General features: G+C 32.2%; 2 pseudogenes; both read right to left on the reverse strand.

Moving 5' to 3' along the window:
* LOC107465207 (uncharacterized) overlaps positions 1 to 3591 on the reverse strand; it is a 17932-nt pseudogene extending 14341 nt beyond the window's left edge.
* Positions 3592 to 11603: 8012 nt separating this feature from the next.
* The window catches only part of LOC127741528 (uncharacterized), a 42659-nt pseudogene continuing 33351 nt past the window's right edge, over positions 11604 to 20911 (reverse strand).

A 20911-nucleotide genomic window follows, 5' to 3' on the forward strand; every position in this document is an offset into this window, starting at 1 on the left:
GTATTGAATGACTGTGACGAGCTTCAAACTCCTGAAGGCTGGGCGTTAGTGACAGACGCAAAAGAATCAATGGATTCTATTCCAACTTGATTGAGAACCGACAGATGATTAGCCGTGCTGTGACAGAGCATTTGGACCATTTTTATTGAGAGGATGGGATGTAGCCATTGTCAAGGGTGATGCCTCCAGACGATTAGCCATGCAGTGATAGCGCATAGGACCATTTTCCCGAGAGGATGAAAAGTAGCCATTGACGATGGTGATGCCCTACATACAGCTTGCCATGGAAAAGAGTAAGAAGGATTGGATGAATGTAATAAGAAAGTAGAGATTCAAGAGGAGCCCAGCATCTCCATACGCCTATCTGAAATTTCCGCTAGTGATTTACATAAATATTTCTATCCCTTTTTATTTTATTTATTTTTATTTATCCAATCTAATCACATTTGACTTTATGAGTCTACTTCCCTGAGATTTACAAGATGACCATAGCTTGCTTCATACCAACAATCTCCGTGGGATCGACCCTTACTCACGTAAGGTATTACTTGGACGACCCAGTGCACTTGCTGGTTAGTTGAACGGAGTTGTGACTTCAAATAGAGCCAATTATTAAATTTCATTCAAGTACAAGAAGTATGGATCACAATTTCGTCCACCACATAATATGCATAAGGACATTCTTGAATAATTAAAGCTTGTAACCCTTTCCACTCTCCACGCATATTACTAGCTCTGTCATACCCTTGACCTCGAACATTTTGAATGTTGAGATTGTGATGAGATAATGCAGAACAAATCTCTTGTTTTAGAGTAGCAGAAGTAGTATCTTTGACATGAACAACATCTATTAGCCTTTCTTTGACAAATCCATGCTTATCAACAAATCTAACAACAAGTGCCATTTGTTCTCTTCTAGATTCATCTCTAGCTTCATCAACAATCAAACAAAACTTTGCATTACCAATCTCATTGCGAATTTCATTTTGCACCTTTCTAGCAAAAACATGTAGAATTTCCTTTTGAATAGAAGGTGATGTGTATATTGCATTTTGAGGAGCATTATCCAAAATAACTGCATCCACTTCTTTATTGTAAGAAGCTAATAATTTTAACATTTCAAGAAAATTTCCTCGATTCTGAGACTCATGACTCTCGTCATGTCCCCTAAAAGCACAAAGCTTGAAATGTTAACCATCTGACAATATCAATAGAGGCTTTAAGACGCAATCTATTGCTTAAAACTTGTTGTGAGCTTTGGTTAGCCAATACTTTGTCAATGTGACATAATTGATTAAGCAAATCTTTACAAGACTTAACAGCAATATTATGAGGAGAATTAAGAGATTTACCCACATGAGATAAAAATGCACAATCCTTTCCATTATTCACTTTTTTCCAATTGTGAAATCCTCCTGATGTGAATGGACTTGATTTTCTAGAAAGTAAATAGCATGGAAGAACAAATGCAGCATCCACTTCTGGCGAATATTCTAGCCAAGAAAAACTCTTAAACCAATGAGCTTTGAAACGACGAGGATGACTTTCTAGACCAGAAAGAGGATGATTTTGTTTATCATATATTCTCTCTTTTCTCTTGAAAAATGAGTGAATTGTTTTCATTTTTGACATTTTTAACTTAACTTGAACTATCTAACAAAAAAAATAAAATAAAATAATTGCATATATATTATTTTCTTTAAAAAAAATATTAAACCTATTGAGCAATAACAAATAATTTTAGAAACACAAATATATAATAACCAAAAATAAAGTTATTGATTTACCTGATTATTTTTTGTTCCAAGTCTCACAAAAAAATAATTCTATTGAGTTTTGCCCTCACTTCAATCTTTGAACACTGTCCATTATAAAAAAAATAAATTAATTATTTTAAATAAATAATATAAATAATATTTGACATTGTTATTAACTTAAAAAAAATTGAAATATACCTCTTTGAATCTTTATTGTGCATTTAATGGTTAATATTTTACTGTTCACTTCTCTTCAATGGTTTTTCTTCATATGTCTTGTTTTGGTATGAAAAGAAAATTAGAATGAGAAGAGTAAAAGACCAAAAGTTTGGAAACCACTAAAAAAGAGAGAAAAGTGGCGCCTCTGATAGTCTGAAACAAATATTTGAAAAATGTACTAGTGTTACTTTAATTAATAGTATGGGTTTAGGTTAGTATAATAGAACCATTTTTATTAATTATTAGAATGGGCTATTTATTAATAAGAGCAACAATAATATTCTTAAAAAATACTTTATAAATTGAACTTTAATGCGATTTTTCGCAAGTAAATTTTATAGAGAGATCTGAAATCATGAAAAAATATATTGATAATAAAAAATATTATCATTTATGTCAATGATAATTTTAAAGGCATTTAGTTTTAGCTTTTTTTTTCCTGCCACTTGTCGACAAATATTGTAGATTATGCTTCTTATTCTCTTGCATCATTAAAAGATGCTTTTATAAGAACAAAAAAGGCCAAAAGAGAAAAAAAAGTGTTAGAGAAAAAAATTATAAGTCTAGTAAACTATCAAAATCGTCCCCTTTTTTAATACGCTAAAATATCCTTTATTTTTTATAACGAAAAAAATATTCTCAAAACATTAGAAAACACAGTAAAAATATTCAATATTAAATATATATTCTTAAAAAAATTTATAGATTGAATTTTAATGCGCTTTTTCGTAAGTAAACTCCCTAGAAAAATCTGAAATCTTAAAAAAAATATATTAATAATGAAGGACATACTATCATTTATATCAATAATAATTTTTAAGGCATTTAATTTTAGCTTTCTTTTTTCTATCATTTATCGGCATATGTTGCGAATTAAGCTCTTTATTCTCTTACATCATTAAGTGCTGGTTTTAAAAGAACAAAGAACATAAAAAGAGAGAAAAAAAGTATCAGAGATAATTTAGGTAAACCATCAAAATCGTCCTATTTTTGAATACGCTGACAAAAATATCTTTTATTTTTTTATAACGATAAAAGGTTATCAAAACATTGCAAAATACAACAAAAATATCCAATATTAAATATATATTATCAAAAAATACTTTATAGATTGGACTTTAATGTGATTTTTTCCAAGTAAACTCCCTAGTGAAATCTGAAATTTTGAAAAAAATATATTGATAATGAAAGACATACTATCATTTATATCAATGATAATTTTAAAGGTATTTAATTTTAGCTTTTCTTTTCTGCCACTTGTTGGCATATATGTTGCGGATTAAACTTTTTATTCTCTTGCATCATTAACGCTGGTTTTAAAAAAACAAAAAAGACAAAAAGAGAAAAAAAGTATTAGAGAAAAACATTGTGAGTTTTGGTAAACTACCAAAATTATCCTATTTTCTAATAAGCTGATCAAAATATGCTTTATTTTTTATAAAGACAAAAATATTCTCAAAACGTTATAAATACAACAAAAATACCCAATATTAAATATATTTTCTCAAAAAATACTTTATAAATTGGACTTTAATGCGATTTTTCGCAAGTAAACTCGCTAGAGAGATCTGAAATCATGAAAAAAATATATAGATAATGAAAGACATACTGTCATTTATGTCATGGATAATTTTAAAGGCATTTAGTTTTAACTTCTTTTTTCTGCCACTTGTTGGCATATGTTGTGAAATATGCTTCTTATTCTCTTGCATCATTAAGGGTTGCTTTTAAAAGAATAAAGAAGGCAAAAAGAAAAAAAAAGTATTAAAGAAAAAAAGGTTACAAGTTTAGGTAAACTATCAAAATTGTCCCCTTTTTGAATACGTTGACAAAAATATCCTTTATTTTTTATAATGACAAAAATATTCTCAAAACATTACAAAACATAATAAACATATCCAATATTAAATATATATTTTTAAAAAATACTTTTAAATTGAACTTTAATGTGATTTTTCGTAAGTAAACTTCCTAGAGAGATCTGAAATCTTGAAAAAAAATATATTGATAATGAAGGACATACTATCATTTATATAATAATAATTTTAAAGTTATTTAATTTTTGTTTTCTTTTTTCTGTCACTTGTCGACATATATTGCGGATTAAGCTTCTTATTCTCTTGCATCATTAAGTGCTGGTTTTAAAAGAACAAAGAAAATAAAAAGAGAGAAAAAAAGTATCAGAGAAAAAAGGTTATAAGTTTAGGTAAACCATGAAAATCGTCCTTTTTTAAATACGATGACAAAAATATCTTTTTTTATAACGACAAAAAGGTTCTCAAAACATTACAAAACACAACAAAAATATCCAATATTAAATATATATTCTAAAAAAATACTTTATAGATTAGACTTCAATACAATTTTTCGCAAGTAAACTCCCTAGTAAAATTTGAATTTTGAAACAAAAAATATATTAATAATGAAAGACATACTATCATTTATATCAATAATAATTTTAAAGGCATTTAATTTTAGCGTTCTTTTCTACCACTTGTTGGCATATGTTACAGATTAAGGTTTTTGTTCTCTTGCATCATTAACGGATAGTTTTAAAAGAACAAAGAAGACAAAAAAAAAGTGTTAAAGGAAAAATAAATTGTAAGTTTAGGTAAATTACCAAAAGTTTTCCATTTTTTAACATACCAACAAAAATATCATTTATTTTTTATAACGACTAAAATATTCTCAAAACGTTACAAAACACAACAAAAATTATTAAATATATATTCTCAAAAAATACTTTATAAAATTCGACTTTAATGTGATTTTTTGCAAGTAAACTCCCTAAAGAGATCTGATATCATAAAAAAAATATTGATAATAAAGGACATAATATCATTTATGTCAACGATAATTTTAAAGGCATTTAGTTTTGGTTTTCTTTTTTTCTGTCACTTGTTGGCATATGTTGCAAATTATGCTTCTTATTCTCTTGCATAATTAAGTGCTATTTTTAGAAGAACAAAGAAAGCAAAAAGAGAAAAAAAATTACTAGTTTAGGTAAACTATCAAAATCGCCCTATTTTTTAATACACCGACAAAAATATCTTTTATTTTTTACAACGATAAAAATATTTTCAACACATTATAAAACACAATAATAATACTCAATATTAAATACATATTATTAAAAAAATACTTTATAGATTGGACTTTAATGCAGTCTTTTGCAAGCAAACTCCCTGGAGAGATCTGAAATATTGATAAAAATTATTTTGATAATAAAAGACATACTATCATTTATATCAATAATAATGTTGAAGACATTTAGTTTTAGCTTCCTTTTTTCTACTACTTGTCGGCATATGTGGCAGATTAAACTTCTTATTCTCTTGCATCATTAAGTATTGGTTTTAAAAGAACAAAGAAAATAAAAAAAGAGAAAAAAAAGTATAAAAAAATAAAAGGTTATAAATTTAGATAAACCATTGAAATCGCCCCCGTTTTTTAATACACTGACAAAAAATATCCTTTATTTTTTATAACAACAAAAAGGTTCTCAAAACATTACAAAACACAACCAAAATATTCAATATTAAATATATATTCTCAAAAAATACTTTATAGATTGAACTTCAATGCGATTTTTTGCAAGTAAACTCCGTAGTGAAATCTAAAATCTTGAAAAGAAATATATTGATAATGAAGGACATACTATCATTTATATCGATGATAATTTTTAAGGCATTTAATTTTAGTTTTTTTTAACCACTTGTTGGCATATGTTATGGATTGAGCTTTTTATTCTCTTGCATCATTAACCGCTGATTTTAAAAGAACAAAGAAGATGAAAAGAGGAAAAAAAGTGTTAGACAAAAAAAGATTGTAAGTTTAGTTAAACAACCAAAATTGTCCCATTTTTTAATACGCTGACAAAAATATCCATTATTTTCTATAACGATAAAAATACTCTCAAAATATTACAAAACACAATAAAATATTCAATATTAAATATATATTCTCAAAAAATATTTTATAAATTGAACTTTAATGTGATTTTTTGCAAGTAAACTTTCTAAAGAGATCTAAAATCGTGAAAAAAATATTGATAATGAAGGATATACTATCATTTATGTCAACGATAATTTTAAAGGCATTTAGTTTTGACTTCCTTTTTTTTTCTGTCACTTATTGGCATATGTTGCGGATTATGCTTTTTATTCTCTTGTATCATTAAGTGCTGGTTTTAAAAGAACAAAGAAGGCAAAAAGAGAAAAAAAAGTGTTAGAGAAAAAATAGGTTACAAGTTGAGGTAAACTATGAAAATTGCCTCGTTTTTTAATACATTGATAAAAATATCCTTTATTTTTTATAACAATAAAAATATTCTCAAAACATTACAAAACACAACAAAAATATCCAATATTAAATATATATTCTCAAAAAATATTTTATAGATTGGACTTTAATGCGATTTTTCACAAGTAAACTCCCTAGAGAGATCTGAAATCTTAAAAAAAATATATTGATAATGAAGGACATACTATCATTTATATCAATAATAATTTTAAAGGCATTTAGTTTTAACTTCATTTCTTCTGCCACTTGTTGGCATATATTACTGATTAAGCCTATCTTTTCTCTTTGCATCATTAAGTGCTGGGTTTAAAATAATAAAGAAAACAAAAAATATATAAAAAAAGGATTATAATTTTAGGTAAACCATCAAAATCATCCCATTTTTGAGTATATGGACAAAAATATCCTTTATTTTTTATAACGACAAAAGGTTCTCAAAAGATTACGAAACACAACAAAAATATCCAATATAAAATATATATTCTTAAAAAATACTTTATAGATTGGACTTTAATGCAATTTTTCACAAATAAACTCCTTAGTAAAATATGAAATTTTGAAAAAAAATATATTGATAATGAAGGATATACTATCATTTATATCAACGATGATTTTAAAGGTATTTAGTTTTAGCTTTCTTTTTTTCTGCCACTTATCGATATATGTTGTGGATTAAACTTTTGTTCTCTTACATCATTAAGTGTTGGTTTTAAAAGAACAAAGAAGATAAAAGAGGATGGGATGGTGAAGCACACAAAGTAGGGTGAAAGTATAAGCGTGTGGTGGCTATAGTTGGAGTTGAATTGAAGTGAATGATTGAAAAATAAAGTGGGACAAAATATTTTAGCTTTGGGTGCCACAGGGAGAGAGATATAGATGAAGAGGATGAGACTTGTCAAGGATAAATTTGTCAAAAAGACGATTTTAATACTAAATGGAATGTTGAAAACCATTTTGAATCAAAATAGAAGTTGGGAGTGATTTCAATTTTTACTCCAAACCTTAAGGAACAAAATAGTACTTATCCCAAATAATATATAGCGATTAATTTTGATGCACTAACAATCTAAAGCGTTTTACACAGTCGTGTAATTACAGCCGTTCTTTGGATGACCATTCACGGGGTCAATGTAAAAAATAGTTATTTTGACTAATGTGACGTTACCTAATTAAATGCACGTGTAAAATTACCGTACATTGATATTATATTAAAATTAAATTCATAATATATATACTATGTTGTTTTGATAAAAAAATTATATAATTGATTAAAATACATATTTTTTATTTTAGTAAAAAAATCATATTTCATAAGAATAAAAAACTTATTTAAACCATATTTTTTTTATCTTAATAAAAAAAAATAACAACAAATATTTTTATTCTAATTTCAATAAAATTAGCTAACTTAGTTAACTTTTCAATAAACTTATTTAGAAAAGTAAATTGGCTCTATAGTTAACATTATATTAAAAAAATTATCTAAAAAAATATTAAATTACAAAAATTATATTACCTAAATTTATAAAATTTCAATAAAATTTAATATCACACTGTCACCCTCCTATACAACTATTGACTATCTTCTATATTCTCCCGCCTCTTTTCTATCAACCTGCCACTTCGAATTCTCTCTCTCCTGTTCAGACACCCCTCTGTCATTTATATGTGGTAGTTTTTCTCTGCCACCTTCTCAACTTCTACTTCTCACATACACAATCTCTCAATATTTAATTTATCGTATTTTTAAATAATTTATTATTAATAGTATACAAATTATGGGTAAATTTCTAATTTTTCATAAGTAATTTTTAATTTTCGGTTGACATTTCTTCTTCCAAATTTTATTTCAAAATGTTTTGTTCTTGCATTGTTTTGGTAGATATTTTGTGAAGAATGAAAAAATTAAAATGCAACTTTATACCTTAAAGCTACCTAATAACCTCTCCTTTTTTCTAACATCCAAGTAAGTTTGTCATTTGCTTCATATATTCAAGTATTAAAGATTGTTATTATTCTTGGACTGAAAATTGCCTATATAATTGCTTAGTTTCACGTTCTATTAGGAATAATTAGTTCATATACTTATAAATTGGAGTATGGTTCGAGTTAGACGTAGGATTAGGAGTAATTGAGAGAAAAATCCTCTTTAATTCTGATAGTAAAGCCTATGCCAACTTTTTAGAGAACTCCTTTCTCTAGTATTTTTCTTCCCTCGAGAATGCTATGCCAATCCCATGACGGACGATTAATTCCCACATCCGATCTCATGAATTTTGAATATTTGTAATACCTGCTCTGAAAAATCTTGGCAACAAGGGAGTTAGGCCTTGTTAAAAGTTTTCAACCTTACTTTGTTAACTTGCAAGGTTAAAGACTTTACGATCCTTGAAATTAAAACCTCTCTGATCTTTTGGCATACAAAAAATTTTTCAGCCGATGTATTGTGTTCTTCTTTCTGATTCTTTTTTGTCTCTACCAGAATTGAAAAATTATTTTTTGTATTTCTTCAATTAAAGTTCCTGAAAGTTTAAAATAACTCAGGATATAAATTGGTATTGCTGTAGCCACAACCATGATAAGACATTCCTTTCCACTTAGAGATAGTAGGACTCTTTTTCAATGACTTAATTTTTGACACACCTTATCTTTAATGTAGTTAAAATTTGTTATTTTCGATCTCTGCACTACTGTTAGGAGTCCCAAATACTTGTTTTGGTTATCGACATGTAGAATGTGAAGGATATTAGCTAAATTATCTCTCACATCAATAGTGTATTCTTACTAACGAAAATGGATGATTTATCTAGATTAATCTTTTGTCCACTTAGTTCCTCGTACACCTGTAGGATCTGTATCATATTTTGACACCTTTTTTTATAGCCTTGCTAACAAGAATTGAGTCATTTGCAAAAAATAAATAGCTTAACTTCAGAAACTTCTGATAAAGTCTCAAACTAGATATTTTCAGTTTCTGTTCTCTTATATGGAGCATATGAGAGAGACCTCTTGCACAGAACAAGAAAAGATTGGGAGATAGAGGGTCCTTGTTGTAATATTCTAATGGCCTGAAAAAGCTATGAGGTTGTCCATTACAGTAACAGAGTAAGAAACTATCATCACAACTCCTTCATCCAAGCTATCTATTTTTCACAAAAACCCAACTTTCTCATCATTTCCTACACAAAACTCTATTCTACCCTATCATAAGTTTTACTCATTTCTAATTTCAAAGCAAGATCATAGTCATCATATTTCTTATTCTTTAAATTAATTTTTTAATTATTTTTAATATATTTTTTCAATTATATCGAATATTTAATTTTTTGTTTTAATAATATATATTATTTCTAAACTTATTTCAAGAATACTTTGAAAGAATAGCACAAGAATTGTAGCATTTTAGGTGGCAAGGGAGAGAAATAGAATTGAAAGAAAGTGGAGTTACAATCTAAGACTATTGTCTTATTTTGGAGTTATTTTTTAGTATATTGTTGTAGTCTTCGTGTTTAGCTTTTGTATTCTAATTCCTTGTTTTACTTGTTTGTTTTCACATGGTATTAGTTTGAGTTGTATAGTTAGTGTGTTTTGAACTTGGACAGTATAATTGGCTGTTATATGGTGTAACCAGCTCATTACCTATTGGTGTTTTTGTGAGTATGTACCTATCGGGATCAGACTTCTTATTCTCTACAAATACATAAAGGTAAAAGTCAAAACACTTCTCTAAGGTACGGAAAGGCAAACAAATCTAACATCAAGATAAAGGAAAGTGATAAACTACTATTTTATGATTTATATTGTGGTTAATTGAGTGGTTTTTATCAATCTTTCATACACTTATTCATATGATTTGCATGTTTTACATTTTCCTTCCTGATTCTGTGCTATGATTGAAAATATGCTTCTTTGGTCTTAATTTTGCTATGTTTAATCCTCTCTTATTACCATTCGATGCCTTGATATGTGTGTTAAGTAATTTCAGAGTTTACAGGATAGGGATGGCTTAGAGGATGGAAAGGAAGCATGCAAAAGTGGAAGGAATACAAGAACTTGAAGAAATTGCTAAGCTGTCCAGCCTGACCTCTTCACACTCAAATGATCATAACTTGAGCTACAGAGATCCAAGTGACGCGGTTTCAGTTGCGTTGGAAATCTAACATCTGAGGCTTCGCAACGATATATAATTTGTTATATCTTCCCTGAAGTTAGGCAATGCAGACGCGTGGATGACGCGCACACGTTGCATCTGCGAATTTCAATCCACACAAACGCGTGGACGATGCCTCCGCGTCACTTTGTCGCGACCTGTAGGAACCAGCAGTGATTTTTGGGCTATTTTTGACCCAATTCTTGGTCCAGAAAACACATATTAGAGGTTATAAATTGGGGGAATGCATCCATACTTCAGAGAACATACATTCATTCATAAGTCACACTTTTCATAATTTAGATGTAGTTTTTAGAGAGAGAGGTTCTCTCCTCTCTCTTAGGATTTAGGATTAGGATTCCTCTTAAAGAAATTAGGATTTCTTCCTCTCAATTTTCAGGTTCAATATTCCTTTTACTTATTTTCTCAATTTGGTTTATGAACTCTTTATGTTTGGATTGATTTTCTTAATTAATACACATTGAGGTATTTCAGACTTATGATTGCTTTCTTTTATTTGTTATATAAATAATTTGAATTTTTCCCTTTTAGCTTTGGTTGAGTAATTGGTGACACTTGAGTTATCAAACTCAGCAGTTGATTAATATTTGAAGTTTGCTGGTTGATTTGGATCCATCTAAAGCTAGTCTTTCCTTAGGAGTTAACTAGGACTTGATGAATCAAATTAATTGGTCACTTGACTTTCCTTTATTTAGTAAGGGTTAATTAAGTGGGAGCAACGGACAATACTCATCACACCTGATAAGGACAACTAGGATGAAATTTCCAATTCTCATACCTTGCCAAGAGATTTTCTAATTATTAATTTATTTTTCTTATCAATTAAATTACTTGTTCAAACCTTTGCAAAACCCCAAAATATACCTTTGCATAACCAATAATAAAACACACCTCCCTGCAATTCCTTGAGAAGACGACCCGAGGTTTAAATACTTCGGTTATCAATTTCAAAGGGGTTTGTTACTTGTGACAACAAAAATGTTTGTAAGAAAGGAATTCTTGTCGGTCTAGAAGCTATACTTACAACGGGAATTTATTTTTGAAAATTCTAGATCGCGCGAGAGTTTCGTTCTTCAGATAGAGCAAAGTGGTTTCTACCGAGATAGGAGAAAAGATTATGATTCAATGTGTATGATGCGATGTTAGTTGTGTCCTCATCTTGTAAACGGCAATGAATTCAAACCAAACTCTTCTAATGTAAAACAATCGGGCTCCATATGTTTTCTCTTGTCATATTCCACAAGCTCCTTACCATATTCTAATGCCTACGACTCAATTTCCTTGATTCTTAGTTCTGCCCATTTGAAACGCCACATTAGAGGTCGTATGAAGTTCCTCCAGCAATCTGTCAATTTTTTCTTCCTATAATTGTATAGGAAATTGATATGCATAAATAATAACACAAATACCTTTAACAGTGCAATACACACAGAATGTCCTTAACACAATGGTTCATCATAAATTACCAAAAAATAGGAACAATGGCATACAATTAAACATGGATTATTATTAGCTCAAGAAAAATAGAGAGCAATGGTGTTTGAAATGATACTAATGATAACAGACAACATAAGTATGATGACAAATTTTTCAATACCAAATCATCAACGTTTACTTGATGGAAATCCAAAAGTGTTCTAACAAAAGTTACAACTAGAACTATAAATAGAACAGTTATCTTGATAATAATATAATTCAAATACATCCAATGTCTAAGAAAGTGAACAGTAAGGGAAGAGTTGGAAAAAGAACCTAATCTCTTATTGAACATCAAACCTAAGACACTATCATACAATATAACTAGATATTGTAACCTCTAAATTTCACACTTCTTATTAGAGCTTAGAGAGAAGAGAGAATTTAGAAAAACAAAGAGAAAGCTTGGAAATGTGTATACATTATTAGTGAGTTTAGCACTGATCTGTGCCTATATCCAAAGAAGGATAGCTTACTATGTAAGCCCAGTCCAACAGGCAGAATAGACTTTTCATACTTAAGTTAACGGTACAGTTGTCCTGTCTTAACTAGCTCTGCTCTTATAACTAACACTTCCTTAGACTTCACCAACTCACTCTACTTCTCTTATCATCTACTAATTTCTAACAGTCATCATTATGATAATCCATTTTACTTATGATGCAGTACAATTGCTTGCCAGAAATGTATAATTATCATAATCATTAGCAAATATCCTCAATACAAGAAATACTTTGAGTACTGTCCAAAAAATGAATAAAATTCAACGGTAAGTTAATTACGATGGATTTACCATCAGAAGAAATTCTACAGTATAAACCTCGCCAGTAACCAATTACGTAAAATCTAGTTAAATAATAAATAATTAACAAAAAAATTAATTACGAACAAAAGGGGTTAAGAAATTAAAATTCCATAGTTGAAAAAAATAAAAATATTTAGAATACGAATTAAAACACTAATCTTAAAGGTTTTGGCCCAAAATTGGGTGAACGGGCTAAAAAGGTTGAACCGAGCCCTTGTTGGGCCCAAGTCCACATACAAAACTCCTCTAACTTAGTAAAGATTTAGCATTTCACCCTTGTTTATTGCACTCCACGGATAGAAGAAGAGAAGGGGTAAGAACATTGCCCTAGTGCACTATGCATACACACACTTAATTGCTCATAACTCTCAAACCGTAGCTCCAATTAATGACTTGTTTGTGGCCATGTATCGCACTCGTCATGCTCTTTGATTCTATGTAACCATTGTTCTAAGAAACTCAAAATTCTTTCCCCATTCTCTATTTCTATTTAATTTTTCATTTTGGTTTAGGTGTTAAGGAAATTTCAAATTTTTTATATTTAGGGGAGGCTTAATCTTGAGTTCGAGCGGGGTTTTGATCCAAGGCTACGAAAAATAAGGTAAGAGATCCTTTTCCCATTGTTTGCCTAAGTTTAAGTTATGAATTTAGTATGAATTATGTGAAATCTTGTGGTTAGATGGAATATAGCTTGTTTGGATTGATTTCGGGGTGAAGCGGAGCTAGCCAGGTGAATTTTGGCATGGAATTGATTCAAGAAGCGTTTTGGTGTGAAGTTGGTGGAGTTTGAACAGGTGGATGTTGGGAATTGCCAAAGGAGAGTTTCCAAGGTTGAGACCGTACGTCAATGAAGGTACATGTCTTGATTTCAGATAAGCATTGTGTAAGACTATGTGAAAACCTAGGTTAGTTGCTCCTAGGTTAGGATTGAATGAAAATGTTGATGATGGATTGTGATATAGTTGATTGTGTAAATTGAGTGTTTGGTGAGTTATGTATGATTATATAGATGTAAGGTTTTAAATGAATGTTGTGGTATGATTATTAATATATTAATTGGTATGAAATTAGGCCGAAGTACCGAGATAGGGTGAGATGTCCCCTATATGGTAAGTCACGGTAAGTGATGCATTGCCATGATTGAATTGATGATCGGAATAAATGATAATTTGGTTGTATGATTGAATTGTAATGTGATTATCGAAAGAAAACTTATGGAATTGGAATGAATATATTGGAACTTGCTTGATTAGGTATGGAATGGATATAAGATGACGAACGAGTGTTGAAATGCATAGGAATGGTCTTAGAATGGTTTGAAAATGAATTTAACTAAATTTTGGTGAAAGTGGGCAAATTGATGAAATTGGTAAAAATAAAATGTTGACCAACTTCGGCATACTATAACTTAGCACTCGAAGCTTAGATTCGTACAAAATTTATCTTAAATCAAAGCTAGTTAAAAGATCTTTAAAATGATTTAAGAATGGAAGGAATCAAAATTTTATAAAGAAAGATATGAATGAATGAAAATTGGTATAAAAAACTAAATTATGAGATTATGCAGAAAACCAGAATTTTTGGTATGCGTGCCCACGCAGACTATGGTGCGTGCGTACAACACAGAACGGGCAATAAGGGTCGTGCGTATGCATGAGTGTGTGCATATACACAACATGGAAATTTTGCGAGTCGTGCATACGCACGAAAGGATCATACACACAAGATGGGAAATCCATTCTGATCTGTGCGTGCGCATGGCAATGTGCATACGTGCAGTTCCTATTTTTGTGAACAAACTCTATTTTTGACTATTTGACTTTTCCAGCAAGCTTGCAAACTTTTGTAACCCATAATTAAGGTCGAAAAACTTGTTTTTAGGCTTGGGAATGAGTGTGAACATATAGATTGTGTTAAATTGATATTTTGGATGAGATTATGGATTAAAATTGATGAATATTGATGACAGCTTGTGAGTGATGAACTTATTGAATACTAAATTGACATAAGACATGAATGATGAGATTGAAGATGAATGAGTATGGCTTGATTGGCTCATTGGCAAGGTCTGGGTGATATCTCGCTTGTGTATTAATGGAATATCTGTTTATGGCAAGGTCTGGGTGTTATCCCGCTTACGTAATGAATTGAATTTGATTGATACGATACCTTCCTGGGTATATACAAGGGTGATGTTTGCCCCACTTGCTATGGGTTGAGGATTGGAATTTCTGGGTAGATGCAGTGGTTCACCCCACTTGCACCGGGTTGAGATTTGAGACTTTATCGACTCTCCATCTCAAGATGTAGCTGGACACATAGACCTTTTTGGATAATTCCTCCAACGAAAGTGAAAACCTCTTGGGGATGCGCGTACTGAGGGATTGTCCAGGGTTTGCTACCGGACATGTCGGGTTTGGCTGTATAACCGACAGATGAGCTCATTGGTCACAGGGTAGACATGCATCATTTGCATTTGTGTGTATTGATTGGGTGTGCATCTTGTATTTGGCTTGCCTTATTGAATAATTATGTCTATATGCTATTTGATCTAATTGCTCTATCTGTTCTCTCTATTTGTATATTCCTTGTATTGTTTTGTATGTGTTTGAACAACTGAGAGATTCTTTACACTTGCGATGGTTACGTTGAGGGTTGTTCCTGATGTGATAATTGGAAGTTTGTGAAAAACTGAATTTTGATACTGAATTACCGAGTTGGAACCATTATGATAACGAGAATACTAATGACCTATACTGAAAGGAATTGAAAATTTGAGAGCACTAATTAGCTGAGATTTAGTTTCTAAGTACCTTGTTTGGAAAGGACCCTGAGCTTGAACTTTGTGTTGATTGGAGTATAGGATCGCCTAGCAGGTTCATATCTTTTTACATTATCTCTATTTGGAATTATTACCCTACTAGGAACCTTTTGGTTCTCACTTGATTTGGGAATTGTTTATTTTACAGATGTAGGACGTGATGCACCTCGTTGAGCGTGCTGGTTTGCTCTCGGAAGTGAAGACTGTCTTTTGGGACTTTTCATTTTGCTTTAGAAGTTGTTGTTCTCTACTTTTGTATATTGTAACTGTCTATCCCTCTTAGAGGTTGATTATAGAGAAATAGGATGTATATTTGTATCTTTTTGGGCTATACTATACTATTTAGCTAGCCTTCTCTTCATAGGTCGAGACTAGTGTTGTTATGTGCCTTTTTGACGCTTTATACTTTCGACGTTTCGAGTGTGATGTGCTTTTGTTTTGTTATCTTTCTTCACAGACTCCTAGTTGTATTTCTTTCCTTCAATTATATATGTATGTATTTTACTTTAGAGGTCGTAATACCTCACCAACTCTGATTTATGACTATAGTGTAAGGCTTTGTGTGGTAGGATATTACATTTTAGTATCAGAGTAGTTCGTTCACGTAGAGCCTGAGGGATAGACTGACTATACTTCTGAGCATTCTCTGAATTGAGTTTATGTGCTACTTAGGATATCTAACTAATTAATGTAACATAATTGTTCATGCTCATGATTTTGGAACTTTGAAGCACTAGACTTGAGATATTGAGACTGGTCACCTTGATATCAATTATTTGGTGTGGACATGATCCGAATGGCGACTCATGGACATGGTCGTGGGAGAAGAAGGAGAGGTAATACGGAACCAGAACCGACCGACAACAACCCAGTGAACTTTATGGCTGCGTTAGAGAATATGGCTACTGCTATACAGGCCATGGTTTGCACGAATCCCCATACTTTTGTACAGCTGTACCAGCAAGTGCACTAGGTCGTCCAAGTAATACCTGAGCGAGTCAAGGTCGATCCCACGAGGATTATGATTTGAAGCAAGCTATGGTTTAATTGCAGGTCTTAGTCAGGCAGAATCAGAAGGTTGCAGGATTATGAAATTTAGGATTATTATAATAGGGTGCTAATACTTTAAGGATATAGTTGAGGATTGGAGTTGCTTTTTCTTTCTGAATTAACTCTGGTATTACTACTCTCTTTGCTATGGCAGGCTGTATGTGATTGACACTGGTTTGAGCAGCTGCCAATACTCCTCCAGATCTGAATGCCAAGTTTAGTGCAGATCCATTTTGATTGAGGGTGAAGCTCGTATAGTCCATTCTCCTTAATGATCCTACTCAAAACACCATAGACAAGGTCGGATCTTTTGGATAAGAGAATGATGTACCTTGGGTTCTAGCCTCTACCACAGAGACCCTAATCTCCCCGAAAACCGGCTGAACTGATGTCTCGAGAAGTCCCCAACGAAGTTGTGGATTAGCCGTTTGAGAGACCTATATTCAAGCTGGTGGTTCATCATTGTCCGATGAAAGACGCACTATAAACCCATGTAGAATGTGATAACCTTATGCCAGTTCAACACATTCATATTGATGAAGAATGAATATACATCTTAGTATTAATCAAACACCGATCGAAGAGAAACATTAGTACTTTTATTAATTCATAAGACTCAGCAGGGCTCCTTCCCTCAACCTAGGAGGTTTAGAAACTCATAGTGAAGGTAAAATACAAAGTAAAACTCGAAAATATCATAAAGTCCTAGATGATGTCTGAATAATTATATAAAATACTAAACAGATGACTAGTAAGGGTAAAATAGTTTTTTTGGTGCTAAAATCCACTTCTGTGGCCTACTTGGTAAGTGTTTGGGCTGAGCTTTGATGAGATCCATGTGATATGAGATTTCTTGGGCATGGAACGCCAGCTAGGGGGTCCTCATTTGGCGTTTGGACGCTGGTTTCTGCTTTTGGGCGCCGGACGCCAGGAAGGGGGCAAGAAGCTGGCGTTGGATGCCAGTTTTGGGCCTTCTAATCCGAAGCAAGGTATGAACTATTATATATTGTTGGAAATCTCTGAAAGTCAAATTTTCATGGCCGTTGAGAGTGCTCTATTTGGACTTCTGTAACTCCGAAAAACTCTTCCGAGTGTAGGCAGATCAGATCTGGACAGCATCTACAATGCTTTCTTTGTCTTTGAATCAAACTTTTGCTCCAGCTCCTTAATTTCAGCCAGAAAATACCTGAAATTGTACAAAAACACAAAAACTCTTAGTAGAATCCAAAAATGTGAATTTAACACTAAAACCTATAAAAACTTAATAAAAACTAAACAAAACACACTAAAAACTATATGAAAATGATGCCAAAAAGTGTATAAAATATTCGCTCATCACAACACCAAACTTAAACCGTTGCTTGTCCCCAAGCAACTAAAAAAACATAGTAGGATAAAAAAATTAAGATACAATAAACTTCAAAGTTTTAAATGAAGCTTAGTTATAATTAGATGAGCGGGACTTAGTAACTTTTTGCTTTTGAATAGTTTTGGCATCTCACTATCTATTGAAACTTAGAATGGTTGACATCTTTAGGAACTTAGAATCTAGATGATATTATTGACTCTCCTAGTTAAGCTTATTTTGATTCTTGAACATAGCTTTTAGAGTCTTGGCCGTGACCCTAAGCACCTTATTTTCCAGTATTACCACCGGATACAATAATGCCACAGACACTTTAACTGGGTGAACTTTTCAGATTGTGACTCAACTTTGCAAGAGTCCCCAGATAGAGGTGTCTAGAGTTCTTAAGCACACTCTTTTTTGCTTTGGACCATGACTTTATCCACTCAGTCTCAAACTTTTCACTTGACACCTTCACACCACAAGCACATGGTTTGGGACAGCTTTGTTTGAGCCGCTTAGGCCAGAATTTTATTCCTTTGGGCCCCTAACCACTGATACTCAAAGCCTTGGACCCTTTTACCTTTGCCTTTTGGCTTAAAGGGTTACTAGCTTTTTGCTCTTACCTTTTGGTTTAAAGATCTATTGGCTTTTTATGCTTGCTTTTTCCATTTTTTTTCTATTTATTTTTTGCCACTTTTTTTTTCGCATGCAAGCTTTTTTTTTCTTTTTGCTATTTTTTCTTGCTTCAAGAATAATTTCATATCTTTTTACATTATATCTATTTAGAATTATTACCCTACTGGGAACCTTTTGGTTCTCACTTGATTTAGGAATTGTTTGTTATACAGATGTAGGACGTAATGCACCTCGTTGAGTGTGCTGGTTTGCTCTCGGAAGTGAAGACTGTCTTTTGGGACTTTTCATTTTGCTTTAGAAGTTGTTGTTCTCTACTTTTGTATATTGTAACTGTCTATCCCTCTTAGAGGTTGATTATGGAGAAATAGGATGTATATTTGTATCTTTTTGGGCTATACTATACTATTTAGCTAGCCTTCTCTTCGTAAGTCGAGACTAGTGTTGTTATGTGCCTTTTTGACGCTTTATACTTTCAACGTTTCGAGTGTAATGTGATTTTGTTCTGTTATCTTTCTTCACAGGCTCCTAGTTGTATTTCTTTCCTTTAATTATATATGTATGTATTTTACTTTAGAGGTCGTAATATCTCACCACCTCTGATTTATGACTATCGTGTAAGGCTTTGTGTGGTAGGATATTACATTATAGTATCAGAGTAGTTCGTTCATGTAGAGCCTGAGGGATAGACTGACTATACTTATGAGCATTCTCTGAATTGAGTTTATGTGCTACTTAGGATATCTAACTAATTAATGTAACATAATTGTTCATGCTCATGATTTTGGAACTTTGAAGCACTAGACTTGAGATATTGAGACTGATCACCTTGATATCAATTATTTGGTGTGGACAGGATCCGAATGGCGACTCGTGGACATGGTCGTGGGAGAAGAAGGATAGGTAATGTGGAATCAGAACCAACCGACAACAACCCAGTGAACTTTATGGCTGCGTTAGAGAATATGGCTACTGCTATACATGCCATGGTTTGCACGAATCCCCACACTTTTGTACAGCTGTACCAGCAAGTGCACTAGGTCATCCAAGTAATACCTGAGCGAGTCAAGGTCAATCCCACGAGGATTATGATTTGAAGCAAGCTGTGGTTATCTTGCAAGTCTTAGTCAGGCAGAATCAGAAGGTTGCAGGATTACGGAATTTAGGATTATTAAAAAAGGGTGCTAATACGTTAAGGATATAGTTGAGGATTGGAGTTGCTTTTTCTTTATGAATTAACTCTGGTATTACTGCTCTCTTTGCTATGGCAGGCTGTATGTGATTGACATTGGTTTGAGCAGCTGCCAATACTCCCCCAGATCTGAACGCCAAGTTTAGTGCGGATCCATTCTGATTGAGGGTGAAGCTCGTACAGTCCATTCTCCTTAATGATCCTACTCAAAACACCACAGACAAGGTCGGATCTTTCGGATTAGAGAATGATGTACCTTGGGTTCAAGCCTCTACCACAAAGACCCTAATCTTCCCGAAAATCGGCTGAACTGATGTCTTGAGAAGTCCCCAACGAAGTCGTGGATTAGCCGTTTGAGAGACCTATATTCAAGCTGGTGGTTCATCATTGTCTAATGAAAGACGCACTATGAACAGATGAGCGGATAATTTATACGCTTTTTGGCATTGTTTTTAGGTAGTTTTTAGTAAGTTCAAGCTACTTTTAGGGATGTTTTCATTGGTTTTTATGTTAAAATCACATTTCTGGACTTTACTATGAGTTTGTGTGTTTTTCTGTGATTTCAGGTAATTTCTGGCTGAAATTGAGGGACTTGAGCAAAACTCTGAAAAAGGCTGACAAAAGGACTGCTGATGCTGTTGGAATCTGACCTCCCTGCACTCGAAATAGATTTTCTGGAGCTACAGAACTCCAAATAGCACGCTCTCAACGGCATTGGAAAGTAGACATCCAGAGCTTTCCAGAAATATATAATAGTCCATACTTTATTCGGAAATTGACGACGTAACTTGGCGTTGAACGCCAAGTACATGCTGCTGTCTGGAGTTAAACGCCAGAAACACGTCATGATCCGGAGTTGAACGCCCAAAACACGTTATAACTTGGCGTTCAACTCCAAGAAAAGCCTCAGCTCGTGGATAGATCAAGCTCAGCCCAAACATACACCAAGTGGGCCCTGGAAGTGGATTTATGCATCAATTACTTACTCATGTAAACTCTAGTAGCTAGTTTAGTATAAATAAGACTTTTTACTAGTGTATTAGACGTCTTTTGACCATTCGATCTTTTGACCACGTTTCATCTTTGGTCTCAGTTTTGTTTTATTTCTTCATCTTAGGAGGCCATTGAGCATGTTTT

This window comes from Arachis duranensis, chromosome 9 (genome assembly GCF_000817695.3).
Source record: "Arachis duranensis cultivar V14167 chromosome 9, aradu.V14167.gnm2.J7QH, whole genome shotgun sequence".
NCBI classification, from domain to species: Eukaryota; Viridiplantae; Streptophyta; class Magnoliopsida; order Fabales; family Fabaceae; genus Arachis; species Arachis duranensis.